Source organism: Mustela nigripes, chromosome 2 (assembly GCF_022355385.1).
Source record: "Mustela nigripes isolate SB6536 chromosome 2, MUSNIG.SB6536, whole genome shotgun sequence".
NCBI lineage: Eukaryota > Metazoa > Chordata > Mammalia > Carnivora > Mustelidae > Mustela > Mustela nigripes.
Genome location: NC_081558.1, coordinates 134039831 through 134046977, shown reverse-complemented (window position 1 = coordinate 134046977; position 7147 = coordinate 134039831). Strand labels below are relative to the sequence as shown.

The following is a 7147-nucleotide window of genomic DNA, read 5'->3' as shown; positions in this document are numbered from 1 at the left end:
AGTTCCTGCAAGGATGCCAAAGCAAGTGAGAAATCATCTCAAAGCAGAGTGATGGTTCATCATCTTTCACAAGAGAGAGGACAGGAAGGAGAGAAACTTCCTCCTTCCTAAACCCATCGAATTGATGACTTTTTTCACAGTCTTAATTGATGAAATCTAGTGTCCTCAATTTCCTGACTGGAGGAGTGACTGTCAAGGTGACTTTCAAGTTCAAGAAGAGTTTTCGGGCTTTTCTTTGCCATGGCCCATGAATTCCAGTCCTGCAGTGGGAATCTCTCCTTTATTGCTTTCTGAATACTGCTGATAGCACTCGAAGGGGTTGGTGTATGGGTCTTCCGAGCCGACGCTTTAAAACTTCTTGGCAAACCACCAATTGAAGCATTGGTCAAACTCACACTTCACGCTGGTACAGGCCTCCCCCATGCTATTCATGGCAGTGGCTGACCCATCCATTCTTCAGTAGCATGTTGTTTAATCTCCATGTATTTGTGGTCTTTCCAAATTTTTCTGTTGGTTGATTTCAAGTTTCATAGTGTTATGGGCAGAAAAAAATATATGGTATGATCTTAATCTCTTTGTATTTGTTGAAGCCTGATTTGTAACTTGGTATGTGATCTATGCTGGAGTATGTCCCATGTGCACTTGAAAAGAATACGTACTCTGCTACTTTAGGATGAAATGTTCTGGATATATCTGTTAAGTCCATCTGGTCCAATGTGTCATTCGGAGCCATTTTTTTCCTTGTTGATTTTCTGCTTAAATGTTGTCCATTGCTGTAAGTGAGGTGTTAAAGTCCCCTACTATTATTGTAAAATATCAATTAGTTCTTTTATGTTTGTTATTAACTATTTGATGTATTTGGGTCCTCCTATGTTGGCTGCATAAATATTTATAATTAGGTCTTCCTGTTAGATTGTCCCCTTTATTATTATATAGTGTCTGTCTTTGTCTCTTGTTATAGTCTTTGTTTTAAAGTCCATTTTGGGGGAACCCAGGTGGCTCGGTGGGTTAAAGCCTCTGCCTTCGGCTCAGGTCATGAGCAGAAGAAAAGTAATAAAGATTAGAGCAGAAATAGATGATCTAGAAACTAAAAAACAAAACAAAACAACAACAACTATATATGAATATATATATATATATATATTCATATATAGCTTCTTTTAAAAAATCCATTCTGGGGGCGCCTGGGTGGCTCAGTGGATTAGGCCTTTGCCTTCGGCCTGGGTCATGGTCCCAGGGTCCTGGTATCGAGCCCCGCATCAGGCTCTCTGCTGAGCGGGGAGCCTGCTTCCCCCTCTCTCTCTGCCTGCCTCTCCGCCTGCTTGTGATCTCTGTCTGTTAAATAAATTAAAAAAATAATAATAAAAAATAAAATAAAAAATAAAAAATCCATTCTGAGACCCTATGTCTTTTGATTGGAACATTTATTCCATTTACATTCAGAGTAATTATTGATAGATGTGTAGTCAGTACCATTTTATTACATGTCTTGTTATTGTTTCTGGAGATTTTCTCTGTTCCTTTCTAGTCTGTCACTTTTGGTCTGTCCCATTCAGAGTGCCCTTTTACTTGTAGCATTGTTTTAGTGGTCATGAACTCCTTAACTTTTGTTTGTATGGCAAGCTCTTATCTCTCCTTCTATTCTGAATGACAGCCTAGCTGGATAGACTATTATTGGCTGCAGATTTTTCTCATCCAGCATGTTAAATATATCATGCCACTCTCTTCTGGCTTGTCAGGTTTTTGTGGAGAGAGCTACAGCTAGCTCTGTGGGTCTTCCCTTGTAAGTTAGGACTTCATCTTGTTGCTTTTAGGATTTTTTCCTATTACTATATTTTGCAAATTTAACTACAATATGTCTTGATATCAGCCATTTTGATGGGAGTTCTCTGTGCCTCCTGGATTTGGATGTCTGTTTACTTCCCCAGAATAAGGCAGTTTTCACCTATTATTTCCTCAAATAAAACTTCTGCACCCTTTTCTCTCTTCTTCTTCTTCCAGGATTGCTATAATATGAATGCTATTACATTTGATGGAGTCAGTGAGTTCCCTAAGTGTATTCTTGTGATGTATAGTTCTTTATACATTCTGTGATGTATAGTTCTCTAAGCAGGTTAGGGAGCCAGTGTTGGTGCTGTGCTATTTACTGCAGTTGGTTTATGCTGAGGCATGGGGGAGGGAAATGTGTCCAACCAATTCCTTTGTACCCAGAGAGGGTTTGCTGCTCTCAGGGAAACCCTCCAGAAGAGTAAATAATTTCCCCCTCCTGCATCCCAGGCATTTTTCAGATCTCTGTTTTCATACTATCTGTCTTTGCCTACCTGAAGCAGCATAGTACACTTTGGGCTCTATCCCAGCCAAGTCTGCTGACTTTTAAAACTTCAAACTTGAGGGCGCCTGGGTGGCTCAGTGGGTCAAGCCTCTGCCTTCAGCTCAGGTCATGGTCTCGGGGGTCCTGAAATCGAGCCCCATGTTGGGCTCTCTGTTCAGCAGGGAGTCTGCTTCCCCCTCTCTCTGCCTGCCTCTTTGCCTACTTGTGTTCTCTCTCTGTCAAATAAATAACTAAAATCTTAAAAACAAAAACTTGAGGAATGTGCTGTGGAGGGCCCTGTGCTGGTTTTCCAAGGAAAGGTCTGTTTGTGCTAGAATGGATTCAAGTTTGGTGAGAAGGGCATCAGAGTGCAAGGGCGTAGGTTTTGGAACAAACAGGTTAAATAGTGTCTGGGTTAGCTGCCCTCAGCAGGTGTCTCTGTGCATGTGCTTAGGGACGGGGGGGGGGGGGGGGGCAAATGGTGCCCATTGGCTCTTTTGTCACCAAAGAGGTGTGTCTGCGAATGCCACCTCCCACAGATGCACTCCAAGAACAACACTCTCTCCATTGACCTTAGGTGATCCTCAGATCACATCATCTGTCCTGGGTTGCTTGCCTGCCTTCTCTCCAGAAGTAGGGCAGCACCCTCAGGTCTCTACCCCAACCAAGCCCACCCACCTCTCAAACTCCTGTCTTTGAGCTCCACTGGTTGCAAAAACACAAAAATCAGTCTCTCACTTTCCCAGCCAATGGCTTTGGGGAAGTGTTCTTATGCGCACCCCTCTGCACTCTACTGTCTCTCTGCAATTTTAACTTCTGATTTATTTCTCTGTCTTGCCAAAATACCTAGCCCTGTGGAAGTAAGAGCTATATCTATTTTGTTCATTGTTAATGATCCCATCATGTAGCAGAGCATCTGGCACTTAAATATTTGGGAAATGAGGGGACAATTGACACAGTTAATAAGGTAGTATATGATAGGGGAGTAATAATTAATTATTCATTAATTACTACCTAGAACCATAATTGTCAAAATTTAGCTAAAATGAAACAGAACTGCATAAAATCTGAATCATGGTCAAGACTCTTTTCCTACACCAATGATATCAGCAATGTATTTCTTTATACTATTACCAACTTTAAAAATGTTTTATTGAGATGCAACTTACAATAACATGTGCAAGTCTTAAATCTAAAGCTTGACTGATTTTTGACATATGTACACACCTGTGAAACCACTACTCATATCAATAGGTAGAACATTTCCAGCACCCAAGAAAACTCCCTTTGCCCTCTCTTCCGATCAATATTTATTCAAAGAGCCATTCTTCTGACCTCCATTACCTCAGTTTTGTTTGCCTGATTTTGAACTCCAAGTATTAGGATCATGAAATATGCATTTTACATATTTGGCTTTTACTCAACATCATGGTGAGATTTATTCTTTTCATTGCTATATTCATTCTATTTTATGAATATGGTTTACTTTTCCATTCTACTGTTGAAAGACATTTGGGTGTTTTTAGTTTGAATATTATCAATAAAGCTATAATGAATATTCTCACATATATCTTTTTGTGAACGTAGCACTATTGTATGTTGAGTTTAGCAGGAGAGGATATTCTGGGTCATAAGATATGTATAAGTTTAGGTTAAGTGGATATATTATTAAATATTTTACCAAAGTCATTACACTAGTTTATACTCCCATCAATAAACATATGAGAGTTCCAGTTGTTCCACAACCTTGATAGTACTTCATATTACCTTTAAGTCACTTATAAAAGCTTACAGAGTCATCTGAGATGAAAACTGAAATTACAAATTACTATGATATTATAAAACTATTCAAAATGGGCTTCCTGAGGTGGTTAATTTTCAGGCATAAAAGAGTAAGAATGGCTAATATTTATTGAGCATGCACTGCTTGCTAGGATATTTGGCATACTTTACATAGACTGCCTCATTTAATCATCACTACACCTCTGTGAAGTAGATACTGTCATCCCCATATTATGGATGAGAAATGTGTAGCATAGAGAGACCTATCATTTAATCACAGACTTTTAAAGAACTGTCTGGAAGTGCCTGTATACATTAGTTAATGCAACCACTGGTATTGACAAAGCTAGTTCTGAGAGCAGAATGCATTATATCAAAGGAATCACCCAGTTTGTTAGAGGTAGAATGTAGACTGACATGCATCTCCTAACTTCTCATCTAGCTTTGATAACAAATTAGCAGTGCACAACTATATAACATTAACAGTCATGAAAACAAACACACTTTGAAAAAGTCCTTCATCCCTTCAGAATTTAGCTATAATGGTTTTAGTTTGTAGAATTGATTCACCATGTTCTAAAATGATTTTAAAGATTCTGGAAAGGTCATATAAGAAAAGGACTCATGTTTTGTGGTGGTGCCATAAGCTAATACAATTGAGGAGGACTCATTAAGACAACATAAAGTAAGTCTTACTTTTGTCAATGCTACAAAAAACATGTGAACATGCCTATTGATAGCCCGCTTCACATATGAAGATTCCCACCACCCACCTGTTTTCCTTGTCTCCTGGTATTCATTCCCTGGTATAACTCTTCACTCGTATTGTATTGGGGTTGGTCTGTGAAACCAACAGAATTCAGCAGAAGTGATGGCACTTTGGAGTCTAGGTTATAAAGGACATTATGACTTGGACCCCTTTATCTCAGATCATTCATTCTGGGGGAACTCAGCTCCTATGTCATGAGAACTGTCACAGAACCCTCTGGAGAAGAGCCACTCAGAGAAGTTGCTCCCAGATTTCAGACTCTCGGGAACTGTGTGAGATAATAAGGTCATTGTTTTAAGATGATAAGTTTTGGAGTAATTTGTTATACAGAAATTGCTAACTCATACAGACCCCTAACAGGGCTTCAGAAAAGTCCATGCAAATGAGAGGCCTAGAAGTTTAAGTTTCCTAACTTTTATGACAAATTGGTCTTTGCAGGGTCAGAGTGCAGGGGCGTAGGATTTGGAGCAAATATGATTTGTTTAAATGGTTAATTGTTTGTTTTTAAATGGTTAAGTTTACTAAATTGTTGTGGCATTGACAGCTAGTTTTCCACCAAAATTTGTTCTTTCTTTCTTCTACAGCAGCTGTAACTAGGTCATGCCTTTCTAGCCACATATTATTACTATTTGAAGTTATGTATGTATGTATGTAATTTCTGCAGGCAACGTGGGGCTCAAACTCTCGACACGAAGATTAGGAGTCACATGCTCTTCCGACTGAGGCAGTTCGGCGTCCCATTTTTATTATTAATACTATCTGTGCAATGTTGTAACTTTGACAGAGCACAAGATTTGGAGGTATAAAACCTGAGTTCAAATTCTGTCAGTTTTGCATGCTGTGACCTGGGATAAGTTAACTTACCCAGTTTTTCTCCATCTTAGACTCATCACCTATATTGTTGAACACCTAGGTGCCCTAAATATCTTTATTTTGTATTCTAAACCTATCCAGGAGAGTTGTAAGCCAGATGCATAGCAAGTTTGGATGAATGTGTTTGTGTTCCTGGGACAGGGGAAGGTGTGACTGAACATGATGGTGTGTTCAAAACTAGACTGAACATGGCAGCTGAGCTAAAGTGAGCCAAGAGACCAGGATGGGAAACCTGGAAAATGCTTTAGTGACTTTTTCTTTTGCCATGAAGATTCCTACAAGGGATCTTGTGATATCACCCTACAAGGGAATGTGTGACTTATTCTGAATTAAATTCCTGGGAAGATATGATAATTACCTCATTTGGTGTGCTTAGCCTAACCCTTCTGTTGGGGAACTCCTACTCTACTTCCCATGGCCCTTGAGGCATTGTCAATTGTAGTGTTCATTCCACAGGACCAGAAATGTCAATAAAAAGCTTCCCGATCACATGGAAAGAGAACCTGTCAGGAAAGGGAAGCAGTGAGTGAGCAGCAGTGAGTGAGAGCCTGATTGGATATCTTGAGCTCCTGGATCCATCTGTGCCTGAAGCTACTGCTCCTCAGACTTCCAAGCCATGTGAGCCAATACAATTCCTTTTATTGCTTATACTTATTTGAATTGGGGTTTTGTAACTAAATGTGTCCTGGCTAATATAGGAACTTTTGCAAAATGTACATGCTCTGTGTCTGGAGTTTCTGATGCAGTTGGGTCTGAAATGGGGCTGAAGCATGTGTGTTCTTTTAAAATTTCTCTAAATTCTACCTCCCTGCCCAAGTAAAGAACCACTACTTTTTTTTTTTTTTTTTTTTTAAGATTTCAAGTTTATAGGTCAGATTTGATCATATTCAGTTCATGGCACATTACCATCATTCGTTCATGCACTATCTCTCTGTCTCCTTTTCTTTATTTCATTTTCTTGCCATACTCTACTTCTATTATCACTCCCCACAAAGACCATCATTCTAACATATTAAATGAGTGTCTTCTCTTTATGTCTGCTTTTGTAAAATGTGTTTTATTGTTTTCTGTGCATGCATTTCTTGGTTATAAAAACAGTGCTTTGATATATAGCCTATTCTGCTTTTTACTTTAAAGAAATTAATGGACTTTATTTTTTTTTTAAGTAGTTTCAGGTTTACAGAAAAATTAATCAGGAAGTACAGAAAGGTCCCATATACTCTCCCCACTCCCAAACCAGTTTCTTCTATTATTAAAATCCTGCATTAGTGATTAATTTTTGAACTTCAGCTGCCCTAGAAATGAATAATGGGACAGTACTAGGTAAGGGAGGTTTTGACTCCTAATAAATGGCAATGCTTTTCCATGAATGGAAATAAAGAGATGTCTTAGAATATGGAGACAAATAACAA

The 7147-nt window shown here is 38.9% G+C and overlaps 1 pseudogene; it reads right to left on the bottom strand.

Moving 5' to 3' along the window:
* Nucleotides 1–210: 210 nt before the first annotated feature.
* On the bottom strand, nt 211–432 carry LOC132010114 (TP53-regulated inhibitor of apoptosis 1-like; annotated as a pseudogene).
* Nucleotides 433–7147: the final 6715 nt, after the last annotated feature.